Here is a 17,517-nt window from a genome sequence, read left to right on the forward strand (position 1 = left end):
TCATGTGATACATGTCTTTCTCTGATTGACTTATTTCACTCAGCATAACACCCTCCAGTTCCATCCACGTCGTTGCAAATGGCAAGATCTCATTCCTTTTGATGGCTGCATAATATTCCATTGTGTATATATACCACATCTTCTTTATCCATTCATCTGTCGATGGGCATCTTGGCTCTTTCCACAGTTTGGCTATGGTGGACATTGCCGCTATAAACATTGGGGTACACGTACCCCTTCGGGTCCCTACATTTGTGTCTTTGTGGTAAATACCCAGTAGTGCAATTGCTGGATCGAACGGTAGCTCTAATTTCAACTGTTTGAGGAACCTCCATACTGTTTTCCAGAGGGGTTGCACCAGCTTGCATTCCCACCAACAGTGTAGGAGGGTTCCCCTTTCTCCACATCCCCGCCAACATCTGTCGTTCCCTGACTTGTTAATTTTAGCCATTCTAACGGGTGTGAGGTGGTATCTCATTGAGGTTTTGATTTGGATTTCCCTGATGCCGAGCGATGTTGAGCACTTTTTCATGTGCCTGTTGGCCATTTGGATGTCTTCTTTGGAGAAATGTCTGTTCATGTCTTCTGCCCATTTCTTGATTGGATTATTTGTTCTTTGGGTGTTGAGTTTGATAAGTTCTTTATAGATTTTGGATACTAGCCCTTTATCTGATATGTCATTTGCAAATATTTTCTCCCATTCTGTTGGTTGTCTTTTGGTTTTGTGGACTGTTTCTTTTGCTGTGCAAAAGCTTTTTATCTTGATGAAATCCCAATAGTTCATTTTTGCCCTGGCTTCCCGTGCCTTTGGCGATGTTTCTAGGAAGAAGTTGCTGCGGCTAAGGTCGAAAAGGTTGCTACCTGTGTTCTCTTTTAGGATTTTGATGGACTCCTGTCTCACGTTTAGGTCTTTCAACCATTTGGAGTCTATTTTTGTGTGTGGTGTAAGGAAATGGTCCAGTTTCATTCTTCTGCATGTGGCTGTCCAATTTTCCCAACACCATTTGTTGAAGAGACTGTTTTTTTGCCATTGGACATTCTTTCCTGCTTTGTCAAAGATAAGTTGACCATAGAGTTGAGGGTCCATTTCTGGGCTCTCGATTCTGTTCCATTGATCTATGTGTCTGTTTTTGTGCCAGTACCATACTGTCTTGATGATGACAGCTTTGTAATAGAGCTGGAAGTCCGGAATTGTGATGCCGCCAGCTTTGCTTTTCTTTTTCAGTATTCCTCTGGCTATTCTGGGTCTCTTCTGGTTCCATACAAATTTTAGGATTATTTGTTCCATTTCTTTGAAAAAAGTGGATGGTATTTTGATGGGGATTGCATTGAATGTGTAGATTGCTCTAGGTAGCATTGACATCTTCACAATGTTGATTCTCCCAATCCATGAGCATGGAACGTTTTTCCATTTCTTTGTGTCTTCTTCGATTTCTTTCATGAGTATTTTATAGTTTTCTGAGTACAGATCCTTTGCCTCTTTGGTTAGATTTATTCCTAGGTATCTAATGGTTTTGGGTGCAATTGTAAATGGGATCGACTCCTTGATTTGTCTCTCTTCTGTCTTGTTGTTGGTGTATAGGAATGCCACTGATTTCTGTGCATTGATTTTATATCCTGCTACTTTACTGAATTCCTGTATGAGTTCTAGCAGTTTTGGGGTGGAGTCTTTTGGGTTTTCCACATACAGTATCATATCATCTGCAAAGAGTGAGAGTTTGACTTCCTCTTTGCCGATTTGGATGCCTTTGATTTCTTTTTGTTGTCTGATTGCTGTGGCTAGGACTTCTAATACTATGTTGAATAGCAGTGGTGATAGTGGACATCCCTGCCGCGTTCCTGACCTTAGGGGAAAAGCTCTCAGCCTTTCCCCATTGAGAATGATATTCGCTGTAGGTTTTTCATAGATGGCTTTTATGATATTGAGGTATGTACCCTCTATCCCTATACTCTGAAGAGTTTTGATCAAGAAAGGATGTTGTACTTTGTCAAATGCTTTTTCTGCATCTATTGAGAGGATCATATGATTCTTGCTCTTTCTTTTGTTAATGTATTGTATCACATTGATTGATTTGCGGATGTTGAACCAGCCTTGCAGCCCAGGAATAAATCCCACTTGGTCCTGGTGAATAATCCTTTTAATGTACTGTTGGATCCTATTGGCTAGTATTTTGGTGAGAATTTTTGCATCCATGTTCATCAAGGATATTGGTCTGTAATTCTCTTTTTTGATGGGGTCTTTGTCTGGTTTTGGGATCAAGGTAATGCTGGCCTCATAAAATGAGTTTGGAAGTTTCCCTTCCATTTCTATTTTTTGGAACAGTTTCAGGAGAATAGGTATTAATTTTTCTTGAAATGTCTGATAGAATTCCCCTGGGAAGCCATCTGGCCCTGGGCTTTTGTTTCTTGGGAGATTTTTGATGACTGTTTCAATTTCCTTAGTGGTTATAGGTCTGTTCAGGTTTTCTATTTCTTCCTGGTTCAATTTTGGTAGTTGATACGTCTCTAGGAATGCACCCATTTCTTCCAGGTTATCTAATTTGTTGGCATAGAGTTGCTCATAATATGTTCTTATAATTGTTTGTATTTCTTTGGTGTTGGTTGTGATCTCTCCTCTTTCATTCATGATTTTGTTGATTTGGGTCATTTCTCTTTTCTTTTGGATCAGTCTGGCTAGGGGTTTATCAATCTTGTTAATTCTTTCAAAGAACCAGCTCCTAGTTTCGTTGATCTGTTCTACTGTTCTTTTGGTTTCTAGTTCATTGATTTCTGCTCTGATCTTTATGATTTCTCTTCTCCTGCTGGGTTTAGGCTTTATTTGCTGTTCTTTCTCCAGCTCCTTTAGGTGTAGGGTTAGGTTGTGTATTTGAGACCTCTCTTGTTTCTTGAGAAAGGCTTGTATTGCTATATACTTTCCTCTCAGGACTGCCTTTGCTGTATCCCAAAGATTTTGAACAGTTGTGTTTTCATTTTCATTGGTTTCCAGGAATTTTTTTAATTCTTCTTTGATTTCTTGGTTGACCCATTCATTCTTTAGTAGGATGCTCTTTAGCCTCCATGTATTTGAGTTCTTTCCGACTTTCCTCTTGTGGTTGAGTTCTAGTTTCAAAGCATTGTGGTCTGAAAATATGCAGGGAATGATCCCAATCTTTTGGTACCGATTGAGACCTGATTTGTGACCTAGGATGTGATCAATTCTGGAGAATGTTCCATGGGCACTAGAGAAGAATGTGTATTCCTTTGCTTTGGGATGGAATGTTCTGAATATGTCTGTGAAGTCCATTTGGTCCAGTGTGTCATTTAAAGTCTTTATTTCCTTGTTGATCTTTTGCTTAGATGATCTGTCCATTTCAGTCAGGGGGGTGTTAAAGTCCCCCACTATTATTGTATTGTTATCAATGTGTTTCTTTGCTTTTGTTATTAATTGCCTTATATAATTGGCTGCTCCCATGTTCGGGGCATAGATATTTACAATTGTTAGATCTTCTTGTTGGATAGACCCTTTAAGTAGGATATAGTGTCCTTCCTCATCTCTTATTACAGTCTTTGTTTTAAAATCTAGTTTGTCTGATATAAGGATTGCCACCCCAGCTTTCTTTTGGTGTCCATTAGCATGGTAAATGGTTTTCCACCCCCTCACTTTCAATCTGGGGGTGTCTTTGGGTCTAAAATGAGTCTCTTGCAGACAGCATATTGATGGGTCTTGTTTTTTAATCCAATCTGATAGCCTGTGTCTTTTGATTGGGGCATTTAGCCCATTTACATTCAGGGTAACTATTGAAAGGTATGAATTTAGTGTCATTGTATTACCTGTAAGGTGACTGTTAACTGTCTGTTGTCTGTGTTCGTTTCTGCTCTTTGCTGCTTTTAGGTTCTTTCTTTGCTTAGAGGACCCCTCTCAATATTTCTTGGAGGGCTGGTTTCGTGTTTGCAAATTCCTTTAGTTTTTGTTTGTTCTGGAAGCTTTTTATCTCTCCTTCTATTTTCAATGATAGCCTAGCTGGATATAGTATTCTTGGCTGCATATTTTTCTCGTTTAGTGCTCTGAAGATATCTTGCCAGTCCTTTCTGGCCTGCCAGGTCTCTGTGGATAGGTCTGTTGCCAATCTAATGTTTCTACCATTGTAGGTTACATATCTCTTCTCCCGAGCTGCTTTCAGGATCTTCTCTTTGTCTCTGAGACTCGTAAGTTTTACTATTAGATGTCGGGGTGTTGACCTATTATTATTGATTTTGAGAGGGGTTCTTTGTGCCTCCTGGATTTTAATGCCTGTTTCCTTCCTCACATTAGGGAAGTTCTCTGCTATAATTTGCTCCAATATACCTTCTGCCCCTCTCTCTCTCTCTTCTTCTTCTGGGATCCCAATTATTCTAATGTTGTTTCGTCTTATCATATCACTTATCTCTCGAATTCTGCCCTCGTGATCCTGTAGTTGTTTCTCTCTCTTTTTCTCAGCCTCTTTATTTTCCATCATTTGGTCTTCTATATCGCTGATTCTCTCTTCTGCCTCATTTATCCTAGCATTTAGTGCCCCCATTTTTGATTGCACCTCATCAATAGCCTTTTTGATTTCGATTTGGTTAGATTTTAGTTCTTTTATTTCTCCAGAAAGGGTTTCTCTAATAACTTCCACGCTTTTTTCAAGCCCAGCTAGTATCTTTAAAATCATGATTCTGAACTCTAGGTCCGACATCGTACTAATATCGGTGTTGAGTAGGTCCCTGGCTGACGGTACTACCTCTTGTTCTTTTTGCTGAGGTGATTTCTTTCGTCTTGTCATTTTGTCCAGAGGAGAATAGATGAATGTGAGAACAAAATGCTAACAGGTTAACAACGTCCCCAGCAAATATACTGTATACAAATCAGAAAAGACTTGACACCAGGGGAAAAGAAAGGGAAAGAAAGAAAAAAGAAAGAGAAAAAGAAAAAAAAAAAAAAGATAAAAACTAAAACAAAACAATACAAAAAAGGCAGAATATGATCAAATATGATCAGGCTAGTGCATAGATCAGTGCCACACACTAGATTTTGGGCGTATTTTGGTCTGTTAGAAAAAAGTGCCTCCTAAAATTTTAAAGGAAGAAAGACATATATGTACAAAATAAGGGTTGATACAATAAAGGGATGGAAGATGACTGTAAAGATGAAAATTATAAAAGATTTTATAAAAGGACTTGGTAAGATAAGTTGTTTGAAAAAAGAAAGAAGATATAAGAAAAAAAAAAAAAAAGGAAAAAGGGAGAGAATGTGATCAGGCAGGAGACTAGAACAAAGCCATACACTAGTGATTTAGGGTATATTTTGATCTGTTAGAAGAAACTGTACCTCAAAATTTTAAAGAGAGAACAACTTATATATATATGCCAAAAATAAGGGTAACTACTATGAAGGGATAAAATATGACTCTAAAAATGAAAAATAAAAAATGTTTTTTTTTTTTTTTAAAAAAGGGATTTATAAGATGTTGGTTGAAAAAGGGAAAAAGAAAAATAAAAAAAAAACAGTCAACAAAAATTAACTTTGATGAAATAATGAATCATGGTAAAAAAAAAAAAAAAAGCCATGAATCTATGTGCAGTATTCCCCTAGCGCTGGAGTTCTCCTATTCTCCTTGATCGATCAACTTGGTCTTGGCTTGCTGGCTGTTTGTGCTGATCTTCTGGGGGGAGGGGCCTGTTGCCGTGGTTCCCAAATGTCTTTGCCGGAGGCGGAATTGCCCCGCCCTTGTCGGTCCGGGCTAAGGAAGCTGCTCCGGTTTGCTCTCAGGAGCTTTTGTTCCCTGCAAGCTCTCGGTACAGCTTTGGAGGCCCAGGGCAGAAATGGTGGCCTCCCAATCTCCACTTGAAGGAGCTGAGAACTCGGGGCCCCGCTCCTCAGTGTGCCCCCAGAGAAAAGCAGTCACTTCCGTGTCCCCGGTCTCTGGCCGCACTCCGTGCTCACCCGGCCTGTGACCGAGCGTTGCTCTCTCTGGCACCCGACCCCGCGCGGAGTCTCCAAACCCAGCAGATCCCTGCAGTGCGTTCCCGCACCGCTCCTCCCCGGGAAGGAAGGGGAGTCTCCCCGGATCTGCTGCTTGTTGGGTCCCTGCTGGGGGAGCCGTGCCCCGACTGGGCTGCAGATCACAGTTTATGGCAACCCCGAGCTGAGAACCCGCGACTCTGCTCCGTATCTGCAGCCGGTTTCCCTGCTCTGATACCTGGGAGCTCTGCTGCACTCAGGCACCCCGGTATCTCTGTGACCCCAAGGGTCCTGAGTCCACACTGTCCCGCGAGGGTTCCACCCCCCGTTTAGCCACTGCAGCGACGTCCCTCAGCGGAGCCGACTTCTAAAAGGTCCGATTTTGTGCTCCGCGGCTCTAGCACTTGCCAGAAGCGGCCGGCGGAGGCCCTTCCCCCGCCGTTTATCCTCCCGAATATCGCCTCGGATTCACTTCTCCGCAAGCCCTACCTTCCAGTAAGTGGTCGCTTCTCTGTTCAGAGAGTTGTTGCTACTCTCCTGTTCGATCTCCTGTTGAGTTCGTAGGTGTTCAGAATGGTTTGATCCCTATTCAGCTGAATTCCTGAGACCAGACGAAATCTAGGTCTCCTACTCCTCCGCCATCTTGCTCCGCCTCCCCAAATTAATAAATATTCTAAAAGAAAACATAGAAGAGCATCTTCATGACCTTGGCACAGGCAACAATTTTTAAAAGTCAGGACACAAAAAGGACCAACTACAAAAGAAAAAGCTAAAAAATTGGACTTCATTAAAATTAAGAACTTAACGTCCTTTAAAAGGCACCAGTAAGAGAGTGAAAGTGTAAGCCACAGACTGGAAGAAGATATGCACAATGTATATGTCTGACAAAAGGTCAGCATCCATAATATATAAAGAATTCTTATGAATCAACAATGAAAAGAAAAACAACAAGTTAAAAGTACATATAGCGACTTGAGCAGGCACTACATAAAAGAGAATATAAAAATGGCCAATAACTACATGGAAAGTGTTCCACGTTATTAGTTATCAGGATAACACAAATTGAAATCACAATGAAATACCATTGTACAACTTGGAATACTAAAATTTTTTAAAGATGGACAAAACCACGTGTTGGTAAGGTTGTGAGCAAGTGGATCCTCTGTACGTGGCTGCTGGGAGAATAAAATGGTACAATCACTTTGGAAACTACTTAGCAATATCTACTTAAGCTAAGTATATATTGTTTTGCTAGATATATACCCAAAAGAAATGTGTTTACGTCCATCAAAAATTTTCACAGGAATGTCCACAGAAGCTTTGCTCATAATAGTCAGAAACTGGAAATAACTCAAATATCAACAATGAAATGAATAAATTATGTGTATGTGTGTGTATATATGTATTGTCACAAGACATCAAATGGTTATATAAAACAGCATTTTAATGATTTAATGTAAAAGAACAAGAAATTGATTTTGTGTGTGTAAATATAAACCACGTAGATAAATCTTAAAGACATTATGCTGAGTGAAAGAAGCCAACAAAAAGACTGTATACTCTAAGATTACATTTATATGAAGTTCGGGAACAGGCAAACAAGTCATGGTAATAGAAATTAGTATATAAGTTACCTCTTGAGAGAGGGTGGGTATTGGCTGGGAAGGGGCCAAAAGAGCCTTCTGGAATTTGTGGGAATGTTTATGGCTTGATCTGGGTGGTGGTTACATGTATATGTACATTTGTAAAAATTCACTGAATCATGTACTTGAGATAAGTGCATTTATTGTAAGCATGTTCTACCTCAACTTACTAAGAAGAGAAAAAGACCCTATTTGGGAAATTTAAAAGATAAACATCAAAGTATTTCTCTCGTTTCTTTCTGTATAATGATTTTAATTCTTCTCCAAGAAATGTGTATACCTCTGATTGCCTTGGGGAAGGGCCGCCAGTGAGGGAGTCTGGAAAAGAAAAGAACACACATTTGCTTTTTTGGTGGGGGAGGTATGGGGCTACGTGTGGGGAGACACATATACACAAGGATAGCTAGTGAAGGGGGAAGAAAGAAAAAACACTAGTCAGGCTGCCCTGGTGCTCAGTATAATGCTTTGCACACACAATAGCACGTAAACGTTTGCTAATTTTGTGACTGAGCCTTAACAAGGAGACTGGGCCCCATTAATCCTAAAGGAAGCCAATATGATTGCATGAAAGTGCACGTGCTTATTTCACAAGATTCCCGAGAGTGGACTTCTCCCCACCATGCAGGGCGGGCTGCTGGGCTTAGAGCTGCCTCTCTCTAAGGTCAGCGCAGCTCTCCTACGGAGACTGTGGGTTCACCTGATCATTGCCTCTCCAACCTGGGAAAGTCCCTGCGATTTTAAAACTTCCTGGCATACCTCCGGCTTCCCCTCCTGCTTTGTTTGGTGGCCCCCGAGTAAACTAGACATGCTACATTTGAACAATCCCGTCATCAGCAGACAAGTTTATCTCAGTCTAGCCACAGACTTAAAAGTACCTGCACTTTATGTTTCGGAAAATCCATCCTGTGTCTACAGAAATGAACATCCCCTCCCATGAACTCCTAATAAATATCTGGAAGATCTCAAGGAATGAACCTTGGCTGACCCATTTGTGCACATCTTTGAATTCCCTCCTTTCTGCACTTTTTGTGGAGCTGGGTGAGTGGTCTGAAAACCCTCGAACACTTTTGTGAACCATAAATTCAGAGAACTGTTAGTTTGGGGATTTGAGGAACAGATTTCAGGAAGTAGCAAGGAATAATCATGTTTTGGGTCATTTCATCATTGTCCATTCCCCAGAGTTTACATATGTTCTCTGCCTGTATCCCTACAGATCTGCATTTCCTGTTGGAAGGAAAGGAACCAAGTCAGTATTCCATTTGAAAATGATATTAATCAAAATTGTATTTTAAGTGACAGCTCTTGGGAATGTGGGGGTAGCTCCATCTCTTACAGAAGATCTGTTCTGTCTGCTTGAATGTGAATATAAAGCGATGTATGTCCTCTCTGCATAAAGAATCATCTCATAAATATATATCCCTTTCCCATATGGCATATCTTTTCAGCCCTTGTTATGTGTGTATTCAGATGAATAGCAAGCAGTAGCTTTGAGCTGCATGACCAAGTTCATGTTATTTTAAGAATCTAAGGGTTTGACCTCAGAGTCATACTTAAAACGGTTAGATTCTGTGTCTTGCAATTGTGAAATGGGAATTCTTTGCTCGAGGAGTTTATTTCGTTGTTTCTATGGGATGGAATAAATAGAGATAGTGCTAATTAGGAAAATTATTCATTCATTTCTCTCTATGTAGAATTTACAGAGTCTGCAGGTTTTGGGTTCTAGGCTAGAAGTAGAATCATCTGGTGTTTGAACTTGTTTATTTTGGTAAAAAAATGTGACTACAGGGAGAAAAGAATTAGAACATTTTTTGAATGACTTCCAAAAGCATCTTAGACATCAAAAGGGTTATAAGCAACATTTTAATGATTTAATGTAAACGAACCAGAAATGGATATATTGCATTTCCTTTAGAAGTACACAGGTTTTAAAATGAAAGGGGAAATGCTTAGAGATACGGTTTCTGACTTTAGTGAATCAAAAATGTTTCTAAGACTGATTCTGTGCTGGATAGGATTAAAACAGAATAGCTTGCTTTTCCTCAAAAAATAGTAATTTGATATATTTTGAACTCAGAGAATTCTGTATTAGCTAATAATGTTTAAATACAAATCATCTGTACTCGTTACTGAAAATGCTGAGGCTACCATCATAACAATGGGTTTCGTTTTCTTCATACTAGCAACATTATAGCAATTCTGAAAAATAAAGAATGTGAAACATAGGTGTCAGCAAAAATTCAAGGACATGTTAAAGGTGGAGTTTGCAAGCTTGTGGCCCCCTCACTGAATCTTCTGCACTCGTGTTTTATTTGGCCCAGAGAGCATTCAAAATGCTTTTGAGCTATTTGCCAGCATTTCAGAATCAACTGATGTAATCAAACACTTAAGATTTCTGTGGGGCGCCTGCATGGCTCAGTCTGTTGAACGGCTGACTCTTGATTTCAGGTCAGGTCATGATCTCAGGGTCATGGGATTGAGCCCCAGGTGGGGCTCTTGCTCAGTGGGGAGTCTGCTTGAGGATTCTCTCTCTCTCCCTGTCCCTCTGCCCCTCCTGCTCACGGGCTCTCTCTCTCTCCCTTCCTCTTCCGCTCAATCTTAAAAAACAAACAAAAAAAAAAAACCCAACTTAAGATTTCTAGTTTCTCTTGATGAGTAGAAAATCTTGCTACAGTCACCCCAGTTGCTGCATGGCAGCCTCTGGCGGGAGCTGAAGCCCGGCTGCCTCTTTGGCAAGTGAGCTCTGCAATCTGCCACAGCCCTCCCTCAGCCACCTCAGCCAGTCACATCTTTTGTCCCTCTGGGCTCTGAATGTGTGATCCTTACTGAAGGGCAGAAGTGGAATGCAGCAGCCCCTGAAAACGGCACACTTTTACAGAAAGCTGTGGAGTGTTTCTGCTGCAGGTGCTTCAAATGAAAAATCAACATTGAATTATTCAAGGTTTGAATAATTCTCAAAAGCAAGTTTTCTGCTTTACCAGTACTCCCTTCCAGATCTTTCCATTTGTTGTTCATAGATGCTTCATCAAAAGGGCAGGAGAACCACAGGAGCCACATCACTGTCCAATACCTTAGGTCTTGATCCAGTGGATTAAAGAGATAGCCCTTGAAACTAAAATTGAATTAGGGAATTAACTATGACAGTTATTTATCCAAGCTCTACCCTCAACCACTGAGAATTGGGAGCTACATATTTCACTGGGCTACTTAATTATTACCTGGAATCTTTGGTAGAGACAAGGTTCAACAGCTTCTACTGGCCCAAGTTTTTGGCTGGTTCAGACATTATCCTCAGGAGGAGCAGATAATGAGATCAAGTATGACATGGACTGTTTACATATTATTTTATACATATTATATATTACAGAAAATACCCTTAAGCTAAGCCAACTACCTTGCATAAGTAAACTGCTTGTCATAAGGAAAGAAGAGGTTAGAACGTGAACCTGAATAACGATGCAAACCCACCATCATCATGAATAAATAATTTAAAAACACAGTTGCAAGCTGAAAGGTGCCATTTTTGGTAAGGTTAGCTTATTTATACTTCCTAACCTTGATTTGAGTAAAATGGCTAAGACTATGCAATATGTCCGGTTATAACTCATAAGACAACCGCTAATTACATGCTAAAGTCAGTCCACATAAGAGAAGAATGCCACAACCACGGGGTTATGACCTATGACCTATGGCACTTAGGTCAAATTGGCATGTGATTTTAGTAGAAATCAGAGTTAAAAACAAAATGCCCAGAGTTTGCCAAGATTCACTTTTCTGACATGACACAAGTCAGTGTGTGGTCACAAACTCCTTTCTAACTAAAACTGATGCAGACAAGACTCACTGTCAAGACCACCATGTGAAAATACAGTTATCTGCTTTACTTAAGCTTCTTCTTGATCTTTCTTGTGTTCAAAACTTACCACTATTGCTTCTCAAGAAATTCTTTGGAATGGTCCCTTCTCTTCCTTGTGCCCTACTCAGTCCTTGAGGGGAAGTCCTTGGTTTCCCTTCTCAATCAGAATCCTAGGAACAGGCCCCGAACTTCAGTGTGGAAATCAGTCCCTGAGGAGATCAGTAGTTGTGATTTGCTGTCATAACGGATGACGTCTGCTTGCTTCTCCCATTCTAGATTTGTTCAACAAATATTCGTTGACTGTATGCTCCAGGCCAGATATAATTCCCGAGCTATGGCATTTAAATCACTTACTCAACTATTTCTCAGGATTTCCAGAGATGGAAAATGAAATCCTTAGTCTGCAGCCCTTGCTAGTATATGATCTTTCACAAAATGAATCCTTTCTCATGACTAGTTAAATTCTTCATACTTATACACAGCATTATCTATTAGCACTACTCATTAATTTTTTTCCTGTTCCTGAAAATACTTCAGAAGAACATATCATGGATAGCAATCAAATCACCAACTGTTATTTTTCTTTCAAATGAGTTAGATCCATTCATTAAGAATACTTTTGGTGGGTATCTTGTCCTCTAATGGAGAAATAAGGTAATTCCTTTGCTTCTGGTATGTGGCCTGGGCATATCTCAGGGATGGTGTTTTCAGTGTCAGCTCTCCCCGCCTACCTCCGCAGTCAGCAGGGTTGTCCAGAGTTGTAGAAAGATGTATGATCTATAGATGACAAGAGGTTCCAAGCAGTTCAACTACCAGCTGAAGAGTCAAGTAAGGAAGCACAATGTCACTGTCATGGCGTCCCTGCATGATAGGAATATCATGCCATCATGCTGCTGCATGTGACTCCGCCTCCTCATAATTCACATCTACAAAGCCTGACTTCAGTGAGGTTCTTTGTGCATCCATGGAACTTTTCAACAAAGACATTTCACAGGGCCTTCCTATAACTCAAGTGTAAATGGAGAGAAAAAGAAAATTGTAAGAGATGTCAGACACCAGAAACCTGGACACAAGAAAGGCTCAAAGAAGCTTGAGAAAAGAAAATTCTTCCGCCCTTCTCTCAAGGTGGATGCTTGGTTACTTTGAGATTCAGTATGTTTTCATGGGATCTGATGTACTGTGAAGTTATAGTGAAAGCTAATTACCAGCAATTTTGGTTAAAGATGGACCTTACAGAGAAATGAGATACACAGAATAGTATTAATACCTGTAACCTACAAGAGAAATAAGCATCTATTAATTTGGACTCCCAACTCAATAGTCACTGATACTTGTTTTCATGAATGTACCTTTTGCTGAAAAGTCACATGATAAGTGAAGTTGAGAAAGATGTGCTGGTGAGAGGCCCCGGAAACAATTTCCATACCACACAGCATGAAGAGGAAGAACATATTAAGCATATTTCAGTTTTGCACTCTATATCCCCAGCTTTAACCCTGTGCAGCAGTCTGGCCAGCGACCAAAACTAGACTTTACCCTTGAGTATAAATTAGTCCAGCACGCTGACTGCAGGACTCCGGAGCTCAGCTCAGACTCAGCTTGCCTGAACCCCACTGTGCACTGTAGCCACGTCTCTTAAGCCCACTGGCTAATTAAGCTCACTTCCTAAAGGGAGAATCTCAAATGTATGGGGGTCATGTAATAGATATAAGTGAAATGCTACTGAGATGGTAGGCAAGAGGAAGGGTCATATCTTTTCTAAAGTCTGATATAATTCGATAAATACACATTTCTTTAATATACAACTCATAACTAAAACACAGAAATTGTATTACATCTTTACCTTTTATTGGAGAAGTCTGTTAAAGGAGAGAATTATGTTTATCTGACTCAGCCTAAGAAAATGTTCAACCCAAAACTATTTCAGAAGCATTAGGCTGGCTCATGTGAAATGTAATTAGATTAAATAGTCATTTTTATTGAGAGAAGACTAATTCACCATTCTGATATTGTTACCTTTTTTGCAGGGTGGGAAATTCAAGAGTAGAAAAAAAAGTTATATGGAAAAGAACCCCAGTAACCAGCAAGGCATCTTAAAAATAATCTGAAACATTGCTCTTAGGAAAGAGTGTACCCCCCCAAAAAAACGATCATCAACAAAATAGGGGCCCGGGATTTAGGGAAGACATCCCCTATTTTCCGTCGGTACAATTTCACACTAGGCTGACATGTGAAATGTGGTGATGTCTCTTTGTTCTTGTGACAGCCTCATAAAGAAGTGGGAGCACCTGGCTGAATGTTAAAGCTGATCAGGGAGACGCCAGGGATGTGGTGTCACCTGGAGGGGAGAATTCAGTGGAAGCCTACAAAGCCCACGAAATAGCAAGAGAATAATGCAACGCGCCTCTCTGCGGACAGCTGGAAAGAGAGAGAGATTTGTACAGTGAAAGGAAAGGTTACATACAGCTTAAGTTTGAGATATTAGAGGAGAGGGAAACCAGTGCATTGAGGGGGCAAAGAGACAAACTGTAAAAAGTTAATGAAGAAGAGAAAAATCAAACAGCGGTGCCACAGTGGGTGGGGCTCCAAGGAAAGTTTAAAAGTATGGCGAGTGTTAACTGGACACACGTGAGTGCTGTCGCCTGCCCTGGCAGGTGCTGAGTGGAAGGCACCGCGGAGTGAATTGTAGCTGGGCTGTGCACACCTCATCGGGGGTGATCGGGTGCACAACTGACACTATAAAACATTTAAGGTACTGATGCAAAGAAAGAATTGAAAATACATGGGTGTACCTAAACCAGAGGAAAGAAGGCTGATAGGTGGGGTTCTGGCAACTCCATAGGAACTCCTCCCAGTATTATCTATAGATTGAATCAGTAGATACACCCTGAGAAGCATTATTTTTCAAATGCGTGCTAATGGAAGAATGATGATGTCAAGAACTGTGAAGAGTCTGAGATTCTACCCTATTTATAAGCTATCAAATTAGCCTGCCAGTTTCAGGGATGCTGGTAAAGGATACGGAGACTGCTCCCCCCCCAGATTTAGCTTTCTGGCAACTCTCTCTCTTCCAGTCTCTTTATATGCGCGGTGGAAAGTAAAGATGCTTTACTACTTAACAGCAATTTCTATAGCTACAGTATCATCATTTCCTTGTTTTAGTTCCCTGAGCCCACATCCTACCGGGGTTACATGGGGAAGGTCAGGCTACACTGGCACATTGAGTGGGTGGTATTGCAGGGGAGGAATCTTGAGTTTAAGGAACGTGGATCATTACAGTGGACTGCAAACAAATCTGCCTGTTGCTCCAAAGGGAGACATTATCTCTATCTTCTAAGATTGATCTCTATACCAATATTGTATTTGTGAGATTCATCCACATTGTTGCATGTAGTTTGGGATTATTTATTCTTCTTGCTACATAGTATTCCATTTGTGAACATTCCACAACTTTTTTTTAAATCTATTTTTTTTTTAAATATATTTTTTTAAATCTATTGATGGCCATTTGGGGAATCTTCAGTTTCAGGTTATTATGGATAGTGCTACTAGTAACATTACAGTGCATGTCTTCTGATAAATGCGTGAATGAGTTTCTGTTGAGCATGTCCCTCTGCGTAGAATGGTGGCGTCATATGGTATGCTTACATTTAGCTTTAAGAGATGCTGCCAAACATTTTCCCAAGTAGTTGCAGCAGTTTATACTCCTCAAAAGTATATGAGAGTTCTGGTGGCTCCACTTCCTTGCCAGCACTTGATATTTTCCCTCTTTTTCATATTAGCCATCCTACCAGCTACAAATGGCTATAAATGAGTGTTGAAGCTCTGTGAGGTTTAAATTATGAAGCAATTTTATTTTTCTAGCCCCTGATTTCAACCATGCTGTCAAATCCTACTTTTCCATCACTTTAATGGTATCTTGGGAAAATCCCATAACTTTAAGATCCTTTTTGGTTATTAACATTAGTTTGGTTCAGTTTAAAATTTCAGGTGTCTCTGATTGAGACTTCTTTCCCTCCTCCAGACCAGACAGGGGTAGAGTGGAGAGGCACATGGTCTTCTTTGCAGACCACACTCTCCTCCCTTGTAGAGGTTCTGGTTCTGGTTTGGGGGCAGGGAAGAGGGGCACAGTTTTTTAAATGTCTTGCTAACTAGCTATGTGAGCTCATAATCATTTCCTGTTGGTTGTGGCTGCTTCTCTGCCTCTCCCTGGTGAGGTGTAATGGGGAATGTATCTGATCTTTGTGTCTAGTTCCTCACACAGAACTTCAAAAATCCTTGCATTTGTCTAAGTCGTAGGAGTATCTTTGCTATGTTACTTCATTATCTGGTGGGTTCCTACATAGCTTCAGGATGAAGGATGGTCACCTGAAAGACCAATCACATGATTAGAGCGTTGAAACTTTTGGCCAGCCTGACTTCTGGGGAGGAAAGAGGAGCTGGAGATTCAGTGTGGCAAATGAGTCAATCAGTCATGGCTAAGTAATGAAGCCCCAATAAAAACCCTACATACAATGCTCAGTGGAGCTTCCTGATCGGTGAACACATTGATGTGCTGGTAGGGTGATATATCCTAACTCTATGCAGAAGCTGGTAGGGTGCTGTAACCTGATTCTATGCAGAATCCTGATGCCATGGAAGCTCTGCAGTCCCTCCCAAACCTTACTCTAAGTGTATTCCTTGTAATAAAACTGCAGCCATAAGTATAGTGCTCCCTTGAGTTCTGAGTCTTTCTAGTGACTCATTAAACCTGAAGGGGTTGTGGGAACTCCTGAATTTGCTGCCAGTCAGTCAAAATTATAGGTGACCTGGGGACCCCACGTGCAGCTGGTATCTGAAGTAAGGACAATCTAGTTGGGGACCGTCTCCTTACACCTGTGGAGTCTGATGCTAACTCTGGGTGGTTGGTGTCTGGATTGGATAGCAGTACACCCCAGCTAGGGTGGAAAGAGAATGATCGCTTTGGCACCAAGCTCTGCAGCTGGTGTCCAGAGGCTGACTCTGTCATGGAGCTTCACACTGAGTTCAACAGTAGCCTGTGAGTCCTCTCTATGACATAGAAGATGTTGCTCCAGCTTGGCCACTTCCATCGCCTCCAACTGTCTACACCAGCAGCCTGCCCATTAGCCTTTTGCTGCTGGAATACCCTGGAGAGCAGGTAGTCCTCATAGGTATGAAAGGGACAATGCAGGTCAAGTCCAGGTCCCTCTCTCTGCATCCCTGACACCCCCAGGAACTTCACACGTGGGAATGCAGAGAACTCTGCCAACAGCCCTTCCTCCCACTTTTCCATACCTCTCAGGATGGCACAGGGCAGGGCATTCAGCCCATTGGCTAAGCTGATGTCCAATCTGGGACATGAAATGTCATTCACTCCTTCTTGTAGGTACTTCAAAGTCTTTACAAATAATTCTCTTGGGGTTGCGCCATTCCCCACTTTAATTAAGGAAAGGAAATAATGCCCCTGTCAAACATTCATGCCCCCCCCCCCAAATTTAGCTTTCTGGCAACTCTCTCTCTTCCAGTCTCTTTATATGGGTGGTGGAGGGAGTCTTGCCTGGTGGTAGCAGGGCTTGCTCTGCCAGCTATTAATTAGTAAAACCTACAGGGAGGTGCCTACCCATATGAGAAGCTCTCACTAGAAGGAGGAGTCCTCAGAACCTCTTCTTTTCAGCTTTAGGCCTCAGCCATATTTCCTGGACAGAGTCCTTCTATGAATTAGCAAACCAAGAAAACAGGTCAGATCAATTAACAAATATATTTTGAGCACCTATTATTTCATGCACTAGACAACAGAATGAAAATAGAAAAAGAATCACAAAGTTAGTTGTGAAGGATCTTAGTAGGGAGGATAAATATCTATAATAAGAGATGGGATTTGAAAATGGTAGATAAGAGAGATCATTGGTCCTCATCGGGACTAGTAATTCTGTTTTGGCAATTCTCCACTTCCCCCATTGGAGCAGCACTAATTATAGGCAAGGGAAGGTGAACCCTGCATAACTAAATTGGATTATTTTTATTGTTTCCTCAGGAACCACACTATGTGGGGAATGTTTTTT

This window comes from Zalophus californianus, chromosome 5, assembly GCF_009762305.2.
Source record: "Zalophus californianus isolate mZalCal1 chromosome 5, mZalCal1.pri.v2, whole genome shotgun sequence".
Lineage (NCBI taxonomy): Eukaryota > Metazoa > Chordata > Mammalia > Carnivora > Otariidae > Zalophus > Zalophus californianus.